Below are 27,127 nucleotides of genomic sequence, written 5' to 3' on the forward strand. Positions count from 1 at the left end.
TGAAATATAGAAATATAGATATATTTAACTGAAAGGTCCTAGGATCAGCAGGACCCACACATGAAATATCATGGAGTAAACAGGTCCCCGGAGATTACATCATCAGAAGAGAAACTCATTGGATTGGCTTACACAATGGGGTTTCTGGTGTCATAGGCGGTGCAATATCATGGAGGAAATGGGGGTCTCCAGAGATTACATCAGAAGAGAAACTCATTGGACTGGCTAACACAATGGGATTTCTGATGCCATAGGTGGTGCGGCAAGGCAACAGAGTAATAGGAATGAGAAAAATTCGATTTCCTCAGAAGTAAACATCATGAATGCACCCTGAAGCCACAGGTCTTCTATCCACTCCCAAAATGCCTCGTACGTGTTGTCAGGAGGATGGAACCAGGAGCTGTCTTCCAATGCACATTCCAGGAAGCTCTGAAACCGGCACTGCAGAAGAGCTGACATCTCTATTGTCCGGAATCTGAAAAAGTTCACAAGCTTATTTGATTTTTGTTGGCCCTAGTAGCTGAGAGGAATAGGAATTCACAGATTGGTTAAATTTCTTATTAGATTGATTAGACGAGGAGGATGGAAGTTGAGGAGGGCAAGGTTAGATCAAAGAAAGGTGATACCAATTGATGTGTGTATGGATTGTGATAAGAGTTGTATGAGCTCCCAATAAAAATGATGTTTTTTTAAAAAGGGTGATACCAGGAGGGTTTTCCTGACAGTTTTACTGCTGTGGGAGTAATTAGGAGGACTGTGTATTGTCTTTCCAATTTAGGTGCTAGGGGATCAAGCTGTCTTGACTTTCATAATACTTGTTGCCTTGGGGAGACTGAAAAATGTACCTCTTCAGTGGGATAGGGTTGAGGTAAGTGAATGTTTGCTTGTGTCCTAAGACTATGTCTGACGCGGTTCAGGATAGGGATATAGTCCCCTAATGGAGGTGATAAAGAAAGAAAGTTTCCTAAAAGGGCCACTGTACATTAACTCGAATGGATTGAGAAGAGATTTGCACGGCGTGGCTCTTATACACAAAATGGAAAGTGGTAAGAGCTGAGTTCAGGGCAGGTGAAGTTTGAGAGACAGTCTGGACAAGGGAGATTTAAGGATGTGGTCAGTCTTTTCTATTTTTCCTGATGAGTGAGGGTGGTAAGGTATGTGTAGATCCCATTTTACATTGAAAGTCTGAACTATAAGCTGGGTTCCTTGTGAGATGAAGGCTGGGCCACTGTCTGGTTGTAGAGAGTCTGGAAAACTAAAACGACAAATGATTTCATCTATGAGCACCTGGATGACTTGTGTTGCCCGCTTCTGAGGTAGAAGGAAATACCCATCCTGAGAAAGAGTCAAACCACTGTGAGCAAGTAATTGACCTTTTTAGGAAGAGGCGTGTGTGTGTGTGTGTGTGTGTGTGTGTGTGTGTGTGTGTGTGTGAAATCGATTTTGTCAGTCTTGTCCTCTAGCCTGGGGGGCCTGAAATGAGCGGGGATGAATTCCTCCCTGAGATGATGTCATGGAACAAATAGTACATCCTTGTGTGAACTGTTGGATCAACGTGAATGTGCATGGGTGAGAAAAGAGGGGTTTTATTAGTTGCAAAAGAGGACGGTACCCCACATGCAGAGTGCTATGCACATGAGTTAGGATGTACAGTGCCTGTGTCTGGTAAGATATATCAGCCTTCCCTCATGATTCATCCATTTTTGAATTGAGCCCCTTTAGAAAGGAAGTCCTGTTTCTCTACAGGAGAGTGTTGAGGGCAGATAGGAGGGATGGCTACTAGTTGTAAATTGCGTGTGGTCTGTAAGGCGGCTTTTTTGCCTTCAGTGTCTGCGTTGTTGTTTCCTATTGCTATGGGATCACTGGAATGTTGGTGTCCCTTGCAGTGAAGAACAGCTGCCTGTCATGGAAGTGGAGCAGCCTGTGAAAGCTGTAGAATTTGGTTGCCATTAGTAATTGGCCCTGCTTTGGTCGTCAGATATCCTCTTTCCTGCCATACAGTGGTGTGAGAATATAAAATAAGAAAATAATATTTTGAGTCTGTATGAATACTTACACTTTTGTCTTCGGCTAAGGTTAAGGCTCGTGTCACAGCAATAACCTCTGCTTTTTGAGAGGCAGTGTTGCTGGGAAAGGGGCATGCCTCGACAGTCCCTGAGGAACGAACTCTAGCCCAGCCAGCTTGATATACAGCCTTAGAGATGAGCATTGAACTGCCATCTAGGAACCGAGTGTAATGTCGATTGGGTAAGGGTGAGGCAGAGATGTGAGGCAGTGGAATGGCAAACAGATCAAGGGTTTCAGTGCAGGAGTGTTGATGAAGAAATAGGAATTAGTGCAGCTGGATCTAGTGTTGGGCAGGACTGGAATGTAAAATATGAACTCTCAATAAAGGTGAGATGAAATAGTTGTAGATGAGAAGGTGTGAGGACTGACAGTGTACGGTGGGAGAGTAGGTCCCATAAGCGATCAAGGGATTGAATACAGGTTCCCTGGGCAAAGTAATTTTGAGCTTTCTTGCGTGAGACCAGCTGCTGCCATGGCCCATAAGCATGAACCCATCCCTGTACAGTGGGTCTGTTTAAATAGGCTACTGGAGCTATAGAGTACTATTTCCTGGCCTAGGACTCTCATAGCCATACCACGAGTTTCATGTACATATAGAATGAAGGGGAGGGTTAGATTAGGGAGAGAAAGACCAGGAGCTGATAGCAGGGCAGATTGAAGTGTTTTTGTATGGTTTAATCAATGGATGCTTTCGGATCTAAAGGTTCAGTGAGTTGCCCCGTAGCCGCTTCATAGAGAGGTTTGGCTAACACCCAAAAATTAGGAATCCACAGGCTGAAATGGCCTGCAAGGGCCAGAAAGGAGAGAATTTCCGTTTTTGAAGAGGGAGTTGGGAGTTGAGCAAGAAGCTGCTTTCTGTCTATTGTAATCTCTCTGGAGTTCTTTGTGAGTCAGAGTCCCAGACAGATAACAGAGGGGAGAGAAAGCTGGGGGGCACTGGGTACCCCTTATTTGTTAGGAAGTTTGAAAGAACATTGGTGTGATCTGGGGAATCTGGGAGGGACTACATAGCAGGTCATCCACATGGTGGAAAAGGAAGTTGTGGGGAAAGGTTTAGGGACAGGAGGTTGGTCACTAGGGCTTGGCTAAATAAGTGGCTGCTACTTAAATAACCGTGGGCAAAACCACCCAGCACAGCTGTTGAGAACGTAAGGTATTGGGGTCTGTCTAGGTAAAGGCGAAGAGGTCTTGGGACCTTTCATCAAGTGGGATAGTATCGAAGGCATCCTTTAAGTTACCCTGGGCTCAAGCCAAGCAGTTCTGACACCGAAGTGTCTTGAGCTGGTTGCTCTGTTGGTCTAGTGGAATAAACTATCCCACCTGCTGCTCTCTGTCGAGTGAGGTAGTTATTTCCCCAGTGACCTGTTTGCAGCGTGGACACGGCCTTCTTGGAGGTTGCGAAGTAAGGCCTACATTTGCCCAATGGCCCGTTTGGGAGCATTTGAAGGAGGGTCCTGGTGGCACACGTGTGCAAAGCCCAATAGCTGGTTTAGATACACCCACTCTGCCCTGGATGGCACTTGCTAGCTTAGCCTTATCTCTTGGCAGCTTGTATAACTTTTCCTGATCCTCCCTATTGTTGAAAACTTTGAATGTTGCATTGAGAGGATGTTGCTGTGAAGTTTGGGGGCCACTGTTTTATCTTTTACGGTTTCTTTTAATGTCTGGAGCTGATTGTGAGATGAAGTTTGAGTGAAGTACAATGATGCCTTCTAGTGTAGTAGGGTCTTCCTTGGTTACGGTTAAGTAAACCTTCTGAAAGACATGACAGAAATTTGGCAGGATTTTCATTTGGTTCCTGAATGATTTCCTGAATTTAGTCAGAATTGACTGCCTTGTTTGCAGCTTTCTGCAAACCCTCAGTGAAACACAAAACCGTATCACCTGTCTGAAAATTCCAATTGGGGTCTCATCTGGAGACTGCATTGTGGCCCATGGGTTTATCTCAGTTTGGGACATGTACTTCATCACCTCTCTGTTGTGTAGCTATCCACATCTCTTCTCTAGGTTCATTCTAAGGGGTCTGGGAAGGCTGCTGGGGACTTTAATGACTGGAGAAAGGGAAAGTGCCACCCTAGTCCTAGCCTAGACAGCCTACCCGCAAGGGCCACCAAAAAAATGTAAGGTCGTTCAGACAAGAGACAGAGCAAGACTTTTAATTAATAGGTTTATTGAGGGAGGTGAGGTGTATAGGGAGCAGGAAATTAAAGGAAATGAAATGGAAGCTTAGGATAGCCGCATAGAGAAAGACGAGAGCTGGCCCTTTGTCTAAAGCCAGAGAAATGGCTAACTCAAAAGGTGTAGAGGCCACAAGAACTGTGATTATAGGAAAGAAGAGAGAAACAAGTTTCAATATAGACCCACTAGCAAACTACTGTCAGATCAGTTGAGGAAAAGTTAACAGTTCCTCCAGCTGCAGCAGCTGTCTGCCACTTCTGTTGCCCCCAAAAACAACCAAAAATTTGTAAGGAAAGGGACAGCAGAAAGAGTCCCAGCTGGGAAAATTTTCCTGAGAAATAGCCGCAGGTGTTTCAGATAGTGAGCAGGGGTAAGAGGCAACAGAGAGAAGACAAAGGAAATTCCAGAGTATTTATTTCTTTGGGGCATCTATAAATTTTGTGCACATGATGAATCCCACATATCTTTCTGGTTGGTGCCGATAACTCCAATGGGCCAGGAACCAGCTTCAGGAGGACAGGGTAGAGTAAGCTTTGTAAACAGAAGCTACCACATATACTCAAGTATAAGCAGGATATACTTGAGTATAAGCCGGCCCAAAATCAGCCAAGGCACCTAACTTTACCACAAAAACTGCATTAAAAATGTCCAGGACAGATGACTCCTCCAGGACCTATGTGAGAGTGGCGATGCCTGGAGGGTCGAGGGAACGTGGGATAGAAAGGGGGAAATGATTACAAGAATCTGTACAGCCTCCTCCTTGGTGGATGGACAGCAGAAAAGAGAGCAGGGGGAGACGTCGGACAGTGTAACATATGACAAAATAATAACAATTTATGAATTATGAAGGGTTCATGAGGAGGGGGGAGTGGGAAGGAGGGGGAAAACGAGCAGCTGATATTAAGGGTTTAAGTGGACGGCAAATGTTTTGAGAATGATGATGACAACAAATGTACATATGCGCTTGACACAATGGATATATGTATGGATAGTGAAAAGAATGGTACGAGCCCCCAATAAAATGATTTTTTTTAATGTGCTGAAAAGCTCAGTTTATACACGAGTATATATGGTATGTCTGCTGCTGTCTTTAGTAATGCTGTAGCCAGGACCCTAGACTAACTTCTCCTAACTATGGAGAAGGTACCAGTGGCTAGGTGTGATGGAGGAACTGACTTTTAAATTATAATTCATCTAAATGTCAATAGTCCATTGTGACTAGACAGTAATGACAGTTTGCTCTTTATTTTTTTCGCCACCCCACAGGCACCCAGGGGTGATCCTGCCCCCAACGACCACTGGGACAGTTTGCCTTTTAAATGAAATGTTTTCTTTTCCCATCTCACCAGCGGAAAACTGATTTATTTTTTGCACTTTTAACTAATTTCTATTTTTTTCATTCAGCAGACACAAAAAATAGGATAAAATGCCTGCCAACTGCCCAACTTTTCAAATACATGGTACTTGAGCCAACTGGATTTCCACTTGTAACAAAATAATGTTGGACCCATGCTTCACACCATACACAAAAATGAATGTGAAATGTGAGGATTAAAGCTATTTAACTCTTAGAAGAAAACATAGGGGTAATGCTCTAGGATATTGTTTTTATAACAATGGATTGTTAAAACACTGCTCTTGTTATAACAATGGATTGTTAAAACAATACTGACTCATAGCAACATTATGATTGTTATATGACACCAAGCCCTCAACCAGCCAAAGACAAATTAGAGAAATTGGACAGCATCAGTTGGCTACAATTATTTTGACAATCTTAGTTATTTCAAGAGTGAAGTGTTCCTAATCTTATAACCAAAGAAGTATTCCTCCTGGGCCACTTGTTCAAACTAGAGATTGTTGCTATGAAGACTTGTACCTCCTTTGTATTTGTAAATGAATGTTTCTAAGAGGAGCCAGGAGTACTCGGAAAAGGAAGCAGGAAACCAGTGATGGGAAGAGAAGACAACTGCTAATAAGGCAAATATCAATATATAATCCTTGAGAGAAAATTACTTTGAAGCTTAAAGTTGTAAATATTTTAAGCCTACCATGTTTTCAAAGAAGAGAAAAAGAGCTGACAGCTATGAGCTGGCCAGGTACTCACAGGGCCTAGTTGTGGCTACGAACTGGCTGGAGCTCGCAGGTGAGCCTTGGTATTCTCCTAATGAACACAAATAATTTCACCAATATCAGACATTCTCTATTTATGAAGGATCAACACACAAGCATGACTCTTCTGTAATTGCCTTTGAATAACATCAAGTGGGTTTTGACTCCAAGTGACTCTATAGGACAGAGGAGAATTGCTCCTCTGGGTTTCTGAGGTGGTCAATCTTTATGGAAGCAGGAAGCCTCATCTTTCCCCTGTGGAGTGACCCAACTCAGAACCCACTATGATCCTAGAGCGCCTTGGAATACAGGCAATAAATAGCAGGAAGCTTGTTCAGAACGCAATGGCCAAACACTGTCCTCTCCTGGCCAATACAGCACCGGGTACTACTGCTTTACCAGTTAAGGCTTGAGTTTTAGTTTACTCTGCCCTGCTCTGAAGATTAGGTTATTCTTTTTTATGTAGGACCTGATAGTTAGGTCTTCATCAAAAGGAGGGAAACCATGGGACAGAAATTTAGAGGCATATGGAAACCAGACTTACTGGATCCATTGAGCCCTGTCGATTACGAAATGTCTCTATGAGCGTAAACTGACAATAGTGCCAACTAAAGCACCGATGAGACTTTGTAAGGAGGCCACCTCCTACTGCCCTCTAGTTGATTCTATAGGATGGGGTAGGACTGCCTTTGTGGGTTTCTAAGTCTGTAACTCCTTACAGGAGTCAAACTCTCAATCCCAAACTCACTGCCATCAAGTGGATTGTGACTGACAGGAACTCTATCGGGCAGGTTAAAGCTGCTCCTGTAACTCTACAGCAGGAGAAAGTCGCGTCTGTCTCATGGGCTCAAACTGCAGTTCCTGTGATTAGGAGTCCAATGTATAACAATTAATGGCCAGGAAACAATCTGAGTAGCGATGGTATGTAACCGATGGCAAAGAGCTGTTCATGTAGAAATTGTGACTGGATGTACATTTGGTTGTGTTTCTCGCCATCAATCATTAAAAAAAACAGTTTCTATGACTCTAGAATCACACTACTTCCTGACAGCATCTAATCCTGAGAAAAATCTACCTCAGGGATTCTTTCCCCAAATTACTATAAAGGAAGGGATCAGCAGCGCAGGCTGCCACAGTCTCGATTCCATCACTTGGGTTGTACTGAGCATTTGTGGGGAAAATCACGTGCACAGATGTTGTCCAGGATACACACTAATTTTCTACTAAATATCTACTAAAAGTTCACTGTGACTGATTCATGCTGCTGATGCTGTTAATTGCATCGAGTCGGCACCAACTCACAGAAAGAATGAAAACTGTTGATAAGTTCTGTAGCCCCCTCAGGAAAACTGAACGCTTTGCCAGCCATTAGATTGCGTTTGGCTAATTTTCAGATGGTCGGCAGTTTGAAACCAGCAGCAGCTCTGTGGGAGAAAGACGGGGCTTTTTACTCCTGTAAGCTGTTAGACTCCGTAACCCACAAAGCGTCGCTGAGTCAGCATCGACTGGATAGCAACGAGTTTGGGTTTTTTAATTTTGTTTTGTTGGGGGCTTTTTGTGTGTGAGAATTTTCAGAAGTCAATTGCCAGATCTTTCTTCCTAGTCGACCTATCCCCCGAAACGGGCCCTCGGGATAACTAAAACTGGTGATATCGCTTCCAGCGTCCCAGCAACTGTACAAGTCACCACAGTAAAATAAACTCACAGAAGGTGAATTAAATTGAGACTTGTCCGAGATTATATCGTTCTGTCTCGACTGAAAGGAGAAAGGGTCAGCTTTAAAATGTATCAGCACATTTTCTGTAAAATAAAATCAAATTAAATGAGGGTTCCTACGTCCTTAAAACTCACCAAGAGTGGCAACTGCTGGTGCTGAGGTAAATCCACCTCAGCGGTTCAGCGCGCTGTCGGACTGCCAATTCCTTAGCACGCATGCGCGAGTCTTCTGCTCCTCGGATTTGGATTGGTTGGTTTCTTGATGCCCCGTCCCTTCCTCCGGAAAGCCGGAAGTTCTTACTGAACGTCGGGACCTCTGCTTGTCTTCCGACTTGCACTTCTCGGTGAGCTATTCCCCAGGCTTGCTGGGTCCTAGATCAGACGCTGGTTTTCCGGTTTTCTGGGACAGCCCCTCGAGGTTCCAGCAAGCCACCGTTGCTTGAACCCCACCCACTGGAACCCAAAGCCGGCCTTGATCTGGCTCTTGGGTTGGTCCGATCCGGTTCGTACCCGCGAGAAAGAGTCCTAGTGCCGTCCGCAAAACGAATGCCTCTTCCAGTATTTCCTCATTTCTCTCCCCCGCCCCCGCCCCCCACATGAAAAGCTAAGTGGGAAAGGGCTAGAGACTTGCAGTTCCCTTTCGATCTCTAATTAGGTTGCTGGTGACCTGTAAGCAGCTTAGAAAGCCCCTCTCAATTCGACCTTTCCCTTGCTGGGTTTAGGCAGTTCCTTGAAACTCATCAACTTTTATTTGGATTCATTCAACAAGGACCTGCTTTTATGGACACTATCTAAACGATTGTTGGTGTGTCTTCAGAAGCTCGGCGTATAAGTGTGTGGCCAATAATCTTTACTAGTAAAATGCATCTTTATTAGTATAGACCGTGTTGTCCAATAGGGTATCCGCTACCTCCCACATTGTGGCAAGTCAGAATTAGATGTGCTATCGGGTAAGCGGGTGAGCAGCTCACCACAAGGATTGCTGTTCAAACCCCACAGCCGCTCCTTGGGAGACAGATGAGGCTGGATGCCCCGGTAAAGGTTTACAGCCACGAAAACCCTATGTAGGGTCACTATGAACCGAAATCGTCTCAACGGCAGCCGGTTGGTTTTGTGATTGTATGGTAAGTGTAAAAGCAATGAACTTTTGAGAATTTGAAAGAAAATGCATGTGCAATAGCCCAATAATTTGTTTATTGATTGCATGTGGAGAGAACAATATTTGGGTGCACTGTAAAATGAAATAACTTCACCTGGTGGCTTGTCTTCTGTTATGTGGCTGCCAGAAGTGGTAAGTGATTTGCGTGGGTCTCCTTATATTGGTTGGACAGCACTGCCCTGAAAAGAAGACATCAAACTATGACTTGGGGAACGAATCCAGCCTTCTGTTTCTATTTACAAATAAACAAAGTGGCGATACTGGGAAGGTAGAGGGAGGGTGGGTTGGAAAGAGGGAACCAATTACAAGGATCTACATGTGACCTCCTCCCTGGGGGACGGACAACAGAAAAGGGGTGAAGGGAGATGTCGGACAGGGCAAGATATGACAAAATAATAATTTATAAATTATCAAGGGCTCATGAGGGAGGGGGCAGCGGGGAGGGAGGGGGAAAAAAGAGGACCTGATGCCAAGGGCTTAAGTGGAGAGCAAATGCTTTGAAAATGATGAGGGCAATGAATGTACAGATGAGCTTTACAAAATTGATGTATGTATGGATTGTGATAAGAGTTGTTTGAGCCCCTAATAAAACGTTTAAAAAAATTTTAAATAAAAGGTAAAAAAATAAACAAACTCCCAGCCATCAAGACAATACCAACTTATAGCAACCCTATAGAACTGCCCCCCTATGAGATTACAGGAGTAGAAAGCCTCATCTTTCTTCCTTGGAGCAGCTGGTGGTTTCAAACTGTGGATCTTGTGGTTCACAGCCCAATGTGTAACCACTGCTCCACTCGAGCTGCTTGTTGTTTATAATAGTGGAGTTCTATTGGAAACCAGCCCCTCTCGTTGGTCTACGGACTGAGTATGGCCATTGTGCTTGCCATTCTACAAGAAGAATGGAGTTGTATAGTCTATACAGAAATGATTTGGCCCACAAAACCTTAAATAGTTACTCACTGACCATGTCATGTACCTACTGCCGTTGAATCCATTCTGACGCATAGCAACCCTTTGTTGGGTTCCTGGGTTTTGTAAATCTTCACCATAGCAGAGAGCCTTTTCTTCCTCAGAGAAGCTGGTGAGTTTGAACCACTGACCTTGTAGTTAACAGTCCAACACTTACCTGACAGCGCTATCAAGGACTCCTTATACTAAAAAGGCTTGCCGGTCCTTGATGCAAAAGAGTGTCTGATACAGTAGATATGTTTTAAGTGTTACCATCGTAGACTCATGGACTTGTCAGAAGGAACCCTGCTGGCACTGTGGCTAAGTGTTTGGCTGCTACCTGAAAAGTCAGCAGTGTAAACCTACTTAGAAGCACCTGATGGGAAAGAGAAGTCCACCTGCCTTGGAAACCCTCTGGGGCAGTTCACCTCTATCTCATAAGGTCGCTCGCAGTCCAAATCAGCTCCATGGCAACTCCTTCTGTTGGTTTGTTAGCTTTCTGAATGCCAGGCACAGTTCTAAGCACTTTATAAGGACTGTCTCACTGAAGTCTCACATTTCTCCTAGGAAGTGGAATTTCCTCTTGTAGATGAAGAAATTGAGGTAGAGCATGGTCAAAAGCCTGTCCAAGAAGGGGGGCTGCTCAGCACCCCTCACTTCTGAGAGTGCTCCCTTCCTGACTCTCTTTATCCCTAGAGGGCTTGGCTGCATGACTGCCTGAGTTTGTGACTAGAATTGAGCTGGAGCTAATCTCCCAGGAGAGCAGTAGGCACAAGGTGAACTGCCCGGAGAAGTTCAAGCTGGCAGGGCTGAAAGGCGTGAGGCTGGCAAGCAGAGAGGACAGCATCTAGATGCTTTTCACAGAAATAATTTTGAGGCAAAGGAAGCACTGGCCATAGAGGAGATTCTTCTCTTGTAGTTCCTACAGCCTTGAGAGAAAGATTCCCTTTAAAACTCACCGCCATCAATTGTGACTCGTGGCGACCCTACAGACCAGTTAGAACGGCCCCTGTGGGTTTCTGAGACCGTAACTCTGTAAAGGAGTAGAAAGCCTTCACTTTCTGCCATATTGCAGCTGGTGGTTTCAATCTGCTGACCTTGTGGTTAGTATAATGTGTAACCACTATGCCACCACAACCATCAGGGGAAGACAAACATGCAATAATAAAACATGGTGAAAACAGCAAACCACCAGCAGCCATCAAGGGGACGCCGACTCCTGTTGCCCCACTTGGGTCAGAGGAGAACTGTGCTCTGTAAGTTTTTCCTTAGCTGACTTTTCAGAAGTTGATAAGCAAGCAATTCTGAAATGACTCTGAGTGGACTCAAACCTCCAACCTTTTGGTTAGCAGCCACGCACATTAACGGAAACAAATGTAATCAGCACCATGAAAAAACACGCCATATGTGCAGCACTAAATGGTTTTGACTGATTTCCTGGGCTCTAGGAAGGTAGGAGGAGTCCTGTTGGCATAGTGGCTACACATTGGACTGCTAACTGCAAGATCAACAGCTCAAAACCACCAGATACTCTGGAGGAGAAACTTGAGGCTTTCTATGGTAAAGAATTCAAGTCTCCAAAACTCACAGGATCAGTTCTACCCTGTCCTATAGGGTCACCAAGAGTCAGAACTGACTCGATGACAGTGAATGAGGATAGTAGGAGGCTGTAGGTCTCAGACATATGTTGAGGGGGAGATGATTCAATGGGAGTGTGTGTGGTGCAGTTGCTCAAGAAATGTGCAGTGCCTTCCACTCTTTTTCAGATCCACTGCTGTCGAATCGATGCCGACTCAGCGACCCTATAGGACAGGATAGACCTGCCCTTGTGGGTGTCCTGGGCTGCAGTCTTACAGAGCAGGCTACCTTCTCATTGTCCTGCTGAGCAGCTGATGGGTTGAAACCACCAACCTTGCACTTAGCAGCCCAGCATTTGACTTAAAAGGTAAGAAAATTTCTTATGGGGATGAGGTTCGGGAATGGGGTACATCATTTTACTTCAGACAGCGAGAGCCACCTGTTGTAAGACCGTTCTGTGCAGTGGGGTCTGGTCATGTGTTCTGAAATCGTTGCTGGACAGAGTCCAGGAGCAGGAATGGAGCCGTGCTAGAGAAGGGCAGTTGTGAGAATGTGTGTGTGTGTGTCTGTGTGTGTGTTGTGTACTTTCGCAGAGCAGTGGCGTCCACTGGAGGTGAAACTTGAATCACCTGGAGAACTTGAACACTGCTGAGCCTTCCCCTCAGATCCAAGTGTGTTTGATCTTTTGGGGCTTGGGCTTTCTGTTTCATTTCCTCAGCCTCACGGGTAAGACCCACTAATGGCAAGAGCTAGGCCAGGCCGTGGAGCTACCCACACCAAGACAGAGACCTGGGAAATGGGTGGGGCCCTCCGCCTCTCTTTGGGGTTGGCTCAACTAACCTGAGGTGGAGGGAAACCCCGCAGGGGCTTTCAGCCGAGAGATGAGGGAGCATTTTGCTGACGTGCATGCCAGAGTGTGCTCCTCTAACAAACTGCCCTGACCCAGAGGGAAAGCAGCTGGCCAGATGATGGAGGGCATGCTTTGGGACCCTCGTCCTCTGTATTTCACCTAGCAACCAGGGTGATCTTTGTGGGAACACCACCTGTGTTGTTCATGGCCCACTACGCATCAGGAGTCCTTCCGCTGAGCTGGCCACTCCTGACTGTGGAGACCATCTGTCTCTGCACTTAGCCCCTTGTTCGTTGTCAGGGAGTCCAAGCTCGGGCTCCTGGAAACCCCACGTCCACCAGAAGGCAGCATTGCCGGGACCTGTGTCACTGTCCTGATCTTAGGATCATCAAGCCCATTTATTACAGCCACTGTGAGTCCCCCCTCCTCAATCCAGCCAGGCTGAGAGGACTCATCTTCAGCACTAGATCAGACTATTCTCTTGGGATCAGTCAGGTTTGCACAGGCAAAGTTTTGGAAGTAGCTTGCCAGGCCTTTTCCTAGTCACAATCTGGAAGCCTCCTGAAACTGATCCATCATGAGTGACCCTGCTGGTCTTGGAGATATCAGTGGTATCACTCCCAACATCATGACAACAAACAGGACAGGCACTGGAGAGATGGGGTGATAGCCTCTAGCACATAAATCTGAACCCACTGCTGGTGAGTCAGTTCCCACTCATTGGGATCCTAACTAATATAGGGTGTCCGAGATTGGAATTTTTTACAGGAACAGATAGCCTCATTTTTCTGCTCCAGAGCAGCATGTGGGTTTTAACCACTTACTTTGTGGTTAGCAGTCCAGCACCTAACCCACAGGTCCACCAAGGCTCCTTAACCTCTAGCACATACTCACTGCTGTTGAGTTTACAACTCACTGCTGTGGCGTTTATGTCTACCCACAGTGACCCTATATAGGATTTCCAAGGGGGGCAGGATATTTTTATAGGAGCAGTATAGCCTCAACTTTCTTCTGAGGAGCAGCTGGTGAGCTCAAAGTGCTAACCTGGTAGTGAGCAGCCCAATACATGCACCATTGCGCCATCAGGTCCTCTCTAGCACATACTAACTATAGAATGTGTGTGGAATACAGGATGTAGAACTTGAAGTTGGACACACAATTTACTTTGTCTTTTAATGGTCTTTTTTTTCTCCAAATGTGTATCCTCATCCATTTTACTCTATCCCCTCACCCGACCCCTGGGCTATAAAAAGTTTCAGAGTCATATTAGAAGCCCCCACGGGAAGCAGAGCAGGTGACAGGATTTAAGTGCTGCTAAAAATTCAGAGGTGAGAGAAATCCAAGGACACAGGAAGGGCTCAATGTCCCTGGGTTCGCCGCCCATGTGTATGCATCCACGGCTGTAGATTTGGGTAAGCAAGGAAAAAGGTTTGCTGACACAGGCTGCTGCTTTCACTCTACGGAAGTCCTGCAGCTACAGTTTCAAGTCCCCTTCAAGTGCCCTTGAAATTCTATCCCGAGTTAAATATTACATACCGTCTGCTCGGGTATGCCACACCTGTCTTGTATTAACTGCCTCTATAACAACCGGAATGCCCAATCCTGCTAGTCATACAGGCAGGATGGACATAAAAAAGAGAGACTCGCTTTGAGAAAACTTTTCAGGTTGACATATCCTCATGACAGGACAGTGTGAGATCAAGGGTAAACAATTGAGGAGTCTTATTTAGCATTAAGGAGCCCTGATGGCACAGTGGTTAAGCGTTTGGCCGCTAACTGAAAGGTAGCCAGTTTGAGTCCACCAGCTGCTCCAATGGGAGAAAGATGAGGCCGTCTGTTTTGTTAAGATTAACAACGAAACAAAAAAAAAACACCCATTACTATCAAATGGATTCTGGTCCATAGTGACCCTACATAGGGTGTCCGAGGCTCTGTAACTCATTCGGGAGGAGAGACAACTTTGTCTTCCTTGTGTGGAGCAACTAGTGGGTTAGCCGCCAACACTTACCTGACAGCACAACCAGGTCGTAAAGATGACAGCCTGTGAGTCAGGAATTAACTCGACGGGAATGGGTTTGCTTTGGAGTATTTCTTATATTTTAGGTGTTTATTCTTATTATTCTCGATCTGTCCTTTCTGTTCTGTTATTGAACCATGGATTCTTAGGGTGACCTCTTCTGCTGTTGTCACTCTTTGAAGGTGGACCTTCAACAACAGGGGGAAAAAAGAATCACCTCAAGTGCTGATTCTGGATCATTAGAAAAACAGCTGCCGAAGGTCCTCATGAATGGACGGGCCCACTGAATGGGTGCTAAGCCGACTTTAAAAAGAAAAAAACCCAACTGTCCAAGTTTGTAAACTGTTTTCACTTAGCATGCTGTTTTCAAGGCTCACCCATGTTGCTACATAGATCACTGCTTCATTTCTTTTTATGGGTAACTAGTATTTCAGTACATGAAGAGAACTTTTTTCTGTGTACCTACCCACCTGTGTTCAGGAGCCTGGTGGTATAATAGTTCAGAGTTGGGCTGCTACTTGAAAGGTCAATGGTTCAAAACCATCAGTGAGCTCCTCAGAGAAAAACTGGGCTTTCTACTCCCATGAAGAGTTACAATCTCAGAAACTGAATCTCAGTTAAAATCTTGTGTACCCATTTGTCCACAATCGTATCAGGAAGGTGAGTACACAATGATATGATTTTTTTGTTCTTTGATGCCTGATAACGGATCCCTTCAGCACCTCAAGGTAACACAGGCTGGTGTGCTTCTTCCATGTGGGATTTGTTGCTTCTGAGCTAGATGGCCACTATTACCTTCAAGTCTTTAAGACCCCAGACGCTATATCTTTTGCTAGCCAGGCGCCATCAGCTTTCTTCACCACATTTGCTTATGCACCCCCTTTGTCTTCAGCGATTGTGTTGGGAAGATGAGCAGCATGGAATGCCAGTCAATATAACAAAGTATTCTTGCATTGAGGGAGTACTTGAGTGGAGGCCCAATGTCCATTTGCTACCTTAATACTAAACCTATAAATATATGCTCATATATCTATTTCCCTATCCTCTTATATAAATATATTTATATGTATACATGTCTTTATTTAGACCTCTATGAATGTCCTTTGCCTCCTGGTTCTTTCTTATAATTCCTTTTAGTTTCCTCTGATCCCAATATCATGCTCAGCCTTCATGTGGGTTTCAGTAATTCCTCTCGGTTATATTACCCTTGATCATGCCTTCCCAGGCCCCTACACCCACCTCACCACTGATTTGGATCACTTGTTGTTTCCTTGTCCCTGGATTTGTTAACACCACTTCCCTTTCCCCCACCTCCCCTTCTCCCATATCCCCACGGAATTGTCGGTCCCGTTGTTTTCTCCTCCAGATTGTTCATCCAGCCTATTTTATTTAGACAGACCTGTAGAGATAATAACATACACAAAAACAAGACAGAGCAAAACAAAGCAACAAAACAACAACAAAAAGAAAAGCCTGTATTTAGTTCAAGGACTGTTTGTTGGTCTTTAGGAGTGTTTTCTGGTCACGTCTGATGGGATGCCACGCCCTGGCCCCAAAGTCTAATTTTGGTATTCCCTGGGGACTTTGTTGCTCTGTTCCCCTTGCTGTTCTGTTCCATGCCCTTAGTGTTTTGCCTCGGTGTGGTGGTATCAGATAGGGCGCAATTTCCACACTGTGTCTCCAGTGTTGTCCCCTGTAGGGCTATGAATCAGTGAGGGATGTAGTGTCTCTTAGTGGGGCTGGCCATATGGTCTTCTCTGTATATTGGCTGCTGAGTGGGAATATCGTCCTCAAGGCTTAGTGAGCCAGGATGTGCTCCACTCTCTCTTCCTCCCCATTCATTTGCTCCTGTGTGCTCTGATCAGACATGTCCCTTTCCCTGGGCTGCAGCTTCAGTGCTGTCCTCTGAAATAAATTCTTCTGGGGAGAGGGGCAGGTGTCCACGTAGTTGGAATTGGGGCCAGCCCCTCAGACATCTTCACTGGTTCCCTACGCCATGCCAGTATGTTGCATTCACATCTTGGAGCACCGGTTTGAGTCTGGTGCCTCTTTCCCTATGGAGATATAAACAATGCCCTCCCCTTGGGTAACGGTTAGTACCCTATTCCCCCGCCACCCATTTCTTTTTCCTTTCCCCCCCCTCCTTTTTAGTTGGGTACCAGATGTATCCCTGGATTTGGTCTGCCCTCTTCCATACTACCTGGTCCTCTCCCCAGAAAATTTTGTATACAGTAGCTTTTTCCCTATGCCTCATTTGCATTTTTTTAAATTACCTCAGCAGACTCATGTACTTGTCCTTTTGTGCTTGGCTTACTTCGCTTAGCATAATCTTCTCCAGTTCTTCCCATGCAACAATGTGCTTTATACGTTCATCACTGCTTTTTAGTGATGCACAGTATTCTATTGTATGTATATACCACAGTTTTTTCATCCACTAGTCAGTTGATGAAAATTTGGGTTGTTTCCGACTCCTTTCAATTGTGAACTGTGCCACGATGAACATTAGAGCACAGATGTCTGGCTGTGGTTTGTTTCTTGCCTCTTCCGGGTATGTGCCCCAAAGGGGGATTGCTGGGTTGTATGGTAGCACGATTTCCATCTGTTTTAGATATTGCCGGATCAATTTCCATAGTGACTGTACATACCTACAGTCCCACCAGCAGTGGATGAGAGTTCCTGTTCCCCCACAGCCCCACCAACATTTGTTGCTTTCTGAATTTTTTGTGCTATCTTTGAGGGTGTTAGGTGGTATCTCATTGTTGTTTTAATTTGCATTTCTCTTATGGCTAAAGATCAGGAACATTTTCTCATATATTTATTGGCCATTTGGATTTCTACCCTTGTGAAACTTCTATTCAGGTCCTTTGCCCACCTTCTCAGTGAACAATTTTTTTTTCCCTTTGTGGAAACTTGCAGAGTATTATAGATTTTAGTAATAAGGTTTTTTGTCTGATGTATCATTGCTAAAGATGTTTTCCTAGTCTGTGGACTCTCTTACTACTCTCTTGTTGAATTCTTTCAATACACACAGGTGTTTTATCTTCAGTATAGCCCATTTGTCAGTTTGTGCCTCCTCTATGTTTGTGTCCTTCCCTATTTCTGATAGCCTATGTCAGGGTTCCTCAAACTTTTTAAACAGGGGGCCAGTTCACTAGTTCACTGTCCCTCAGACCCATTGGAGGGCCAGACTATAGTTGTTGTTTTTTTTATTAATCTATGAACAAATCCCTATGCACACTGCACATATCTTATTTTGAAGCAAAAAAACAAAAACAAAATGGGGCCAAAATATCTGGTGGACCAGATAAATGTCTTCAGCAGCATGAATGTGGCCCTGTGCCAAAGTTCTCAGGTTGGTCCCAAATCCCTCATTGATGGTCCTAATAATTTGGGGTTTTACCTTGAGGTCTGTGATCTACCTTGAGTTTATTCTTGAGCATGGAGTGAGATAAGGATCTTACCTCATTTTTCTGCAGTTAGATATCCATGTTTCCAGCACCACTTGTTGAAGAGGCCATCTGCTTCCCATGGGATATTTTTGGGACCCTTATCAAAGATCAGTTGTCTATATGCTGATGATTTTATTTCTGGGTTTTCAGATCTTTTCCATTGGTCTGGGTATCTGTTATTATACCAATACCATGTGGTTTTGACAACTGTGACTGTATAATATGTGTGAACGTCAGGTAAAGCAAGTCCTCCCACTGTGTCCTTCTTGAGGAATTCTCTGCTAATTCTGGGCTTCTTCCCTCTCCATATGAAGTTGGTAATCAGTTTTTCCATTTCTTTGAAGAAAGATGAGGGTAATTGTATTGGGAGTGCATTAAACTTATATAGTGACTTGGGCACAACTGACATCTTTACTATATTGAGTCTTCCAATCCACGAGCATGGGCTATTCTTCCATTTGTTGAAGTCACTCTTGGTTTCTTAAAATAGTGTTCTGTAGTTTTCCTCATATAGATCTTTTGTTCTTTTATTCAAGTATATCCCTAGAATTTTCAAATTGTGCTTGGCTATTGATCTCCTCTTCTATGGTCTTATCCGATGTGTATAGCAGTCTGATAGACTTCTGTTTATTGATCTTGAATCCTGCCACTCTGCCAAACTCCTCAATTGCCTCCAGTAGTACCCTTGTGGAGCTTTTGAGGATTTTCCATATATAAAATCATATCATTTCAAATAATGATAGTTTCATCGCTTCCTTCCCCAGGTGAATACCTTTGATATCTTTTCTTTGCCTTATGCTATTTGCTAAAATCTCCAGTACGATGTTAAATAAGAGCGGGGACAAGGGGCATCCTTGTCTGGTTCCCTTTTTAAGTGGGATTGTGTTCCGTCTTTTCTCCATTGACTAACACATTGGCTGTTGGTTTTTGATATATAGTTTATATTGCCTTGAGGAATTTTCCTTTCATTCCTATCTTTTCAAGTGTCTTAAACAGGAATGGGTGTTGGATATTGTCGAATGCTTTTTCCACATGTATTGATAATATCATGTGGTTATTATACTTTTTCATGTTCTCCATCTATCTTGATCGATAATTTGGCTGGGTAGAGTATTCTTGGGTTTGCTTTGTTTTCCTTAAATTTTTGGAATATGTTACTCTACTCTCTCCTCTTCTTCATAGTTTCTGCTGATAGGTCTGAGCATATTCTTATGTGGGAACCCTTATATGTGATTGTTTGTTTTTCCTTAGCTGCTCTCATTATTCTCTCCCTTTCCTCAAAGTTGGATGGTTTAACTATTATGTGCCTTGGTGGCTTCTTCTTGAGATTTAGTCTAACTGGTGTTCTTTCATCTTCCTGAATGGTTGCCTGGTTTTCATTCATTAAACTGGGGAAGTTTTCCTCCAAGAATTCTCTCACTATTGTTGCAGATGACTTCTTGGTTGTGTCTTCCTCCAATAAGCCAATAATTCTAATGTTGTTCCTTGTCATAGTATCAGACATAGATGTTGGGTTTTCTTCAGCTTCTCTGATGATCTTATTAGATTTTTCTTCGCTTTTGTTAAAGTCTGCTTGGCTGTCCTCCAAGTCACTGGTGCAGTTCTCTGCTTTCTCCAGTCAATTCTTGAGGACCATGGGTCTGCCAGTGGTTTTTATTATCTCCGCCCTAAACTCTTGTACTTCCCTTTGGGGACTTTATCTGCTCTATCATTTAATCATTTTTCTGTATTGTTTCCCTCATATCCTGTATGACTCCAAGCAGCATTCTGAAAAATTTATTTCTGTGGCAGCTCAATGTGTACTTCTTTTATGCATGTCATTAGGGTCAGGACATCTTCTGCCATTGCCTTTTGTTTCTCCTGGTTTTTTGGTTGAGATTGTTGGGACTGATGGCTGTTTGTGGTGTGTTGTTTTAGAGGAGCCAGGTGCCATCTTCCAGAGAGTCAAAGAGCACTGGCTCTCTCCAGGAGATTCATAGGAATGCTTCTTCGAACTGCCAGCAGCTAATTTCACTATGGAATTAGCCTACTGCTTTATCCTCCTCTGGCTTCACTCACAAGGAAAGTTCCCCAGAAGGCTGGTGGGTTGCCTACTTTGGTGTAGAATACTGTGAATGGTGAGTGCAATTGCCCTGATCAGGTAGATCACTGTGGAAGCTGGGCAGAGGTTCCTGCAGCAGTGTGGAATGTTTGTGAGTGTTGGCCAAATGCCTTAGGCCATGTGAGGCACTAAGGTAGGTGGGAAGAAGTTCCCTCAGTCACTTGGGCCCACAGAGGACAAATAGGAGCTCCCTCAGCCACACAGGCAAGAATTCCCTGGGAAGACGTTGGGTGGACTATCCCCTGGTGGAGGGCGTATGGGCTTTCCCCAGCCTCCGGCTACGCTGAACAGGGTGGTAGCTCACCTAGCGGGGTGGAGGCCAGGTGTAAATGTCCTAGGTTAGGGGGAGTGGTCTAGAGGTCAGTAGTGGTGTATGAGACAACAGGGAAGAGACAAAGAGGAAAAAATAAACCTAAGCCTGCTGAGACTGTGGCGGTGGGGAGATAGAGAGAAGAGGGGGAAACAAAAGTAACAATGTAGCTGAGCCCTGGTCCCTGCTGGTGGGGCTGCCAAGGTTTATTCCCTGGGCAGAGGTGGCAGCCAGCTGTGGTTATATTAAGATAAAGCCACTGCGCAGGCTCCAAATGGTCTTGGCTGTGGCTGAGACAGTGGCAGAGCTAAGGTCAAACCATAGCCAGCTTCCACTGTGGTAAGTCAAAATCCCCCAACCCCTCAAATCCTTGCGGATCTTTGCCTATTGATCTTTATGAGGCTCCTCCTGTGATCCAGCAGTGTTGAATTTCCCTCTTAGTAACTCTTGCGGGCTGATTTCTGTGGAGTCCCTCTGACATGTGTTACTCAGTTGCCATCTTCCCAGAAGCTTCCCCTCAGTTAAAATCTTATAAGGGCAGTTCTACCCTGTCCTATGGGGTTACCGTGAGTCAGAATAGACTTGATGTCAATGAGTTTGGAGTTTCATCCATGTGTTGGCAGACATTTGCCTGTTTCTTTCCACTTGTTGGCTATCATGAATAACAAGGCTATGAAGATTGGACAAGTTTTTGGCTGTTGTCCTTTCTTCTGGGTATGCAACCAGGAGTGAAATTGCTGCGTCATTTGGAAGCCGTGTGTTTTCCCTCATGCTACTTTTCACCTAACACTATGTTCTGGCCATTTCCTCATATCCCTGATGGGTTCCCCCAAACGAGATCATTAATGATGATAACCACCCTAGGAGTGGGCCACAATTGTTGAACTATCCTGCTGTTTGGGGATGTTTCTGTTGTTTCTACATTTAAAGACAATGTTTACATACACAGCTTCTATATCTCCCATTTCTTCTGTGTAAATTACCAAACTCACTGCCATTGGGTCCATTTTGATTTATTGTGCCTATGATGGGGTTACCCCAAGCCAAATGGGGAAAAGTTCCATTGGACAGCATTTTAATAGAGTGCATTTTTTTTCATGCTAGGTAAGCATTAAGAAACTTGCTCTGAGTTAGTGCACTCAGTGTTGTCACCTAGGAAGTTTCTCTATGATCATGGTGAAGTTTTTCATGAAAGTGGTTTTGTTCAAACCTTGTTTGTTGTGTTGGCCAATTCAAGAGACCAGCATGCGGCTATGAAATTTTGTTTCCTGCTCAGGAAATGTGCTGCAGAAACTGTTGTGATGTTGAACACTGCTGACAAGGACTGCGCGATGGGAAAATCCCAAATGTGTGAGTGGTTAGGGTTGGGAATCATTTTGGGAAATTCAAGACTCATCCTTGGTTATTATTCATTCCATAAAATCATCTTCATTCACACTGATCTTGCTTAAAAGACTGGTGGAAAGGTCAGCTCTTTGAACTTGCTGATCTTTATGCAGCACTTTTGGCTTCCATCGAGGCCAAGATGTCCATTTAGAATTGAAAATGCTGAACCATATGAGACCCTGACTTCAGAATTGAAAAACGCTGAACATATGAGACCCTAACTTCAGTAGCTATTGCATCAATGGTAATTCTGTGGTCTTCTCCAAGTTTTAGACTTCAGCCATAGATTTTTCATTTGTCGAGGTTGACAGTCCTTCCTCTGAGCTAATCTTTCGGGTCTTCCTGACCTTCCTTAAAATACTTGAAATATGTAAAACCTGTTGTTTTATGTGGGGGCAGCAGTCCTGGCAAAATTCCAGTAATGTGAGAAGAAATCCACTTTGGTTTTGTTAACAATGTTATATTAGCCTTGGCCTCCGAAGTGGGTTTGTCCATGGTACAAAAAAGTACCTTTTTAAAAAAGGCATCCTAATAAGACGAAGGCAAATGTATTACTGAGAGAAAGCATCTGCCACTATTAAAGTCCCGTTGTTGCTAAATGCCATTGAGTCAGCTCCAACTCATTGCGACCCTATGTGCAACATTCCTGTCCTGTGCCATCCTGACAACTGTTCTCTCGTAGCCCATGGTTGATTCCAGTGTATCACTCCATGTCATCCAGGGTCTTTCACTTTTTCACCGCTCTTCCTCTACCAAGCATGATGTTCTTCTCCAGGGACTGGTCCTTCCTGATAAAATGGCCAAAGTAAGAAGTCTTGTCGACCTTACTTTTAAAGAGCATATTTGCTGTACTTCCTCCAAAACAGGTTTTTCTGTTCTATTGGCAGTCCGTGATACTTTGAATATTCTTCACCTACACAATCATTCAAATATTATCAATTCTTCTCTGGTCTGAAAGTGAAGCAAAAGCACTTGCTAAAGATCAATGCCTACAACCCTCAGTGTGGATTACAACTCAATATAAAGCAAAAATCAAGAATCCTTACAAGTGAGCCAATGGACAGCATCATGAAAAAGGAAATAAACATCGAAGTTGTCAAGGATTCCATTTTATTTGCATCTGCGATCAACAAACACACATAGAAGCAGCAGTCAAGCAATCAAATGAAGTATGGTGTTGGACAAAGCTACTGCACAAGACTCATCACAGAAACATGTCCAAACACATTTTGTTTGAAATTAAACCATGTCCATATGAACTGGAACTCAAGTAGCCATTCTCTTTGGACGTACCTATGTATTACTAGCTCTAGGCTAGTCTGGCTTTTTTTTTTCTTTTCCTTTCTTTAAAAAAAAAGTAAATAAATAAAATTGCCAATGATGTGGCTGGGGCTGAAAATGGGGCTGCAACCAGGCCTTTTTTTTTTCTTTTTTACAAAATTGTGTGTGTGTGTGTGTGTGTGTGTGTGTGTGTTTAGGGGTATGTTGAAATACAAACGACAATGGCCAAGGGAACTTCTCAAACTACCTCCCTACGGTCGGTCGCAGGCTGGTGGGACGACGGGCTATCACTGGCCATGCCGCCACAGGCAGTGCCTACGCTCCAAGGCCAGGGAGCAGCGCCTGGTGGCGTCGGCAAGCCCAAGGGCACCCCCACCGGCCCGAAACGAGGAATGAGCATGCAGTGCTCCTCTGGAAGAGTTCTACGTTGCAGCCTGCACACGCCTCTGTGGTGGGCGGGCACGGGGTCCATCTTCCCTTCCTGGAGCGGCTTGCGGGCCTCACTCACTCTCGGGGCTGGCCTAGCCTGACCATTTGCTCGGCTCGCCCACTCCTCAGCGTGCCCGACTGCTGCTACAATCCGCAGGCCTCCTCTAGGGGAGAGAGCTCTCTGTGCTTTCTGAAAACACCTGGCAGCAGACCCACGCAGGATAGCGGACAGGGCGGGGACCCTCCTCACCGCACTGAGCTAGTATAGCCATCTTAGGGGAGGGAGGATGGTGCAGCGGCACTGTCACTTCCCATCTGAAAGGCGGAGCTAGGTGCCCTGGGGCCCTTGAGGGCTGGAGGAGGGGGAGATGTGAGCTCATGGGCCGTGGAATTTGAAGTGGGGGTGCAGTGGGCACAGAGCCCCAGCTGGTGGAATGATGTGGTTTTCGGGTTCCATTCTGTCCGGACAGAGCGTCACCAATCCTATATCTCCTCCACGCCATGCGCGAAGATCATGACCAGCCCCGGCTCCTGCACCATGTCGTCGCCCATATGCTGGTTCTCGCAAGCCATCACCACCACAGCCTGCTTGCCAGGGATGCGCTTGGCCACGTAGTTCTCGTAGTAGCGCCGGTTCATCTGTCTTGTCTCTAGTGTGGCCAGACCCTGGGGCCAGCTCCGCTCGTGGGCATTTTCGATCAGCTCGTTGACAATCGAGGCAGGACAGCCGCTCTCCACCAGGGAGCGCTTCATGACAGCCTGGAGCACAGCGTCCGGGGTGGAGATCATGCCGCCCCAGCGAGTCACTCTTGCTGGCTGCAGGGAGTTCACCCACTCTAGAATCTCGTTGTACTCAATGGTCTCCTCCAGGTTCTGCAGGTTGGGGCTGACGCTGCGCACTGCCCGCATGTAGGCCTTGAGCAGCTGGATGTCTCGCTTCTGCTCTGCCAGCTGGTGCTTGTGTTCAGCAGACGTCTTCTCGAGCTCTGCGATGCGCGTCTGCTGCTGCTGCACCACGGAGCGCAGGTGCCTGATGCAGTTGTGGTTCGGCAGCTCGTCTTTGGGCATCTCCAGGCCACAGCCCTGCTCACAGGTCACAGGCCTTTTCGGGTTGTGCTCACAGTCACTGAGGTGAGACATGAGGTTGTCAAGCCGGACAACGGCACCGCAGCCAAACACAGCGTTGTCGCAGGCGATCTGCAGCTTTGACAGCATGTTCCGCATGATCCGGGGCACGGGGCGCAGGTGGGCGACCGTCACCACACTGCGGTCCACCGGGCACGTCTGCTGCTGGGAGAACCACTGCGTGATGCAGGCATTGCAGAAAGCATGTTCACAGTGAGGGGCCTGCACCGGCTCCTCCAAGACTCCACTGCAAATAGGGCAGATTAGGTCTTCATCAACATCCCCCTGGAAGCGGGTTACATCATACCCCATGTCTCATCACTGAAACCCAGATCCTTCCAAGTGTTGGGGGGCAGGTTCCCTGTTCACAAGGCTCCAACCCCCTGATGCCTCCACTCAGTGCCACTCTGGAGACGCTCCCAGGAGCCCATCTTGTTGGCTATTTTCCAAATGAGTCTTCCTTCCTAGTGACAAGCTCCATTGCCAAGGGGATGAGCGTGATGTCACAATCAGGAACACTCGCCTTGGCAGCGGTCTAGACTCTCCGTAACCCGCGCAGGCTGCAGCTGAGGCCGCGGCAGCCCCGGGACAGCCCCGCCGCCGAGTGCCAGCATCTCCCGGGAGGGGAAGGGGAAGTAGAAGGAGGGGGAAAGGTTCTGACCACTCGCCGCTGTCCGAAACGGAGCCCCTGCCCCGCCCACTGACGCTACGCAACCCCACTAGTCTGGCTTTCTACTGCAATGTATGCTATGTGTGTGGTGAGGGCATTGGGGTGAGGGGTGAGGCAGGTAGAATTGTTACCATTCCATTGAAACCTGACATGGGACAGCAGAGATCATGAGTATTCATAAATCACCACTGGGTGGGAGTGCGGATGCTGGCTCCTCAAATGGTTAGAGTCCATAGATTTTCTTTTTTTTTTTTTTTAACAGTTTCATTGGCACTTCATCCCCATATCATACAATTCAGTAGTTCAATCATATCAAGAATTGTACAATCATTACCACCGTCCGCTTTAGAACATGTTTTTCTTCCTTATACTCATTGTTATTCGTGTGGTTATTTTTTTAATTGCGGCAAAAATGATTTCATATACTTTTGAAAACACAGTTTCCCTTTCATTGAGATGGTTCTTATTCACCTTTAGACCAGATAGGTAAATGTATTTGCAAGGGAATTCTGTTGGTAAGGTTGTGTACAATCCACAAACCAAACCAAACCAGATGCTAAGTCAGTCCTGACTCATGGTGACTCCATATTTTTCAGGGAAAAACTGTTCCCTGAGGTTTTCAATGGCTCTGACCTTTTGGAAGCAAATTTCCAGGCTTTTCTTCTGAGATGCCCATTGAGAATTATAAGAGCCAACATTTTCGTTAGTAACCAAGTGCTTAGCACCTTACATCACCTGTTAATTCAGAGGGAAAACCAATATGGTTAGATCAACAGTGACTGACCCAGGATAAGATTCACACAGACATAGCCATTGAGCAAAGTTTACTGCTGCTGCTTCTTATTTTTTAATTCATTTTATTAGGGGCTAATACAACTCTTATCACAATGCATACATACATTAATTGTGTAAAGCACATTTGTACATTCATTGCCCTCATCATTCTCAATACATTTGCTCTCCTGGCATCAGCTTCTCATTTCCCCCACTCCCTCCCTGCTCCCCTCTCCCTCCTGAACCCTTGATAATTTATAAATTCTTACCTTGTCATACCTTACTCTGTCTGACGTCTCCCTTCACCCACTTTTCTGTTGTCCATCCCCCAGGAGGAGGTTAGATGTAGATCCTTGTAATCGGTTCCTCCTTTCCACCCCACCCTCCCTGCACGCTCCCGGTATTGCCATTATCACCACTGGTCCTGAAGGGGTCATCCTTCCTGGATTCCCTGTGTTTCCAGTTCCTATCTGTACCAGTATAAATCGTTTGGTCTAGCCAGATTTGTAAGGTAGGATTGGGATCATGATAATGGGTGGGGAGGAAACACCTAGGAACTAGAGGAAAATTTTATGTTTCATCATTGCTACACTGCACCCTGACTGGCTCATCTCCCTGTGACCCTGCTGTAAGGGGATGTCCATTTGCCTACAAATTGCCTTTGGGTCTCCACTCCGCACTCCCCTTTATTCACAATGATATGATATTTTGTTGTAATGATGCCTGATACCTGATCCCTTCACCACCTCGAGCTCGCACAGGGTGGTGTGCTTCTTCCATGTGGGCTTTGTTGCTTCTGAGCTAGATGGCCGCTTGTTTACCTTTAATCTTTTAAGACCCCAGATGCTATATCTTTTGATAGCTGGGCACCATTAGCTGTATTCACCACATTTTCTTATGCCCTCGCTTTGTCTTCAGCGATTGTGTCAGGAAGGTGAGCATCGTAGAATGCCAGATTAAAAGAAAAAAGTATTCTT

The 27,127-nt window shown here is 45.4% G+C and overlaps 1 protein-coding gene, 1 long non-coding RNA gene and 1 pseudogene across 2 annotated transcripts in view; 1 reads left to right on the forward strand and 2 right to left on the reverse strand.

Moving 5' to 3' along the window:
- LOC142434370 (uncharacterized) lies at window positions 1-8,559 on the reverse strand. The gene is made up of 3 exons (XR_012781145.1): window positions 8,209-8,559; window positions 6,353-6,409; window positions 1-475 (listed from the first exon to the last, which is right to left on the reverse strand). It is a non-coding gene; the product is annotated as an uncharacterized LOC142434370 (long non-coding RNA).
- TCEANC (transcription elongation factor A N-terminal and central domain containing) overlaps window positions 8,360-27,127 on the forward strand; it is a 24,106-nt gene continuing 5,338 nt past the window's right edge. Inside the window, exons 1-3 of the mRNA XM_075539094.1 lie at window positions 8,360-8,417; window positions 9,073-9,197; window positions 11,947-12,125. The gene's annotated coding sequence lies outside the window, so the exon portion shown is untranslated. The remainder of the gene's footprint in view (window positions 8,418-9,072; window positions 9,198-11,946; window positions 12,126-27,127) is intronic.
- On the reverse strand, window positions 23,653-25,368 carry LOC142434376 (E3 ubiquitin-protein ligase NRDP1 pseudogene; annotated as a pseudogene).

The sequence above is a fragment of the Tenrec ecaudatus genome, chromosome X, assembly GCF_050624435.1.
Source record: "Tenrec ecaudatus isolate mTenEca1 chromosome X, mTenEca1.hap1, whole genome shotgun sequence".
Classification (NCBI taxonomy): Eukaryota; Metazoa; Chordata; class Mammalia; order Afrosoricida; family Tenrecidae; genus Tenrec; species Tenrec ecaudatus.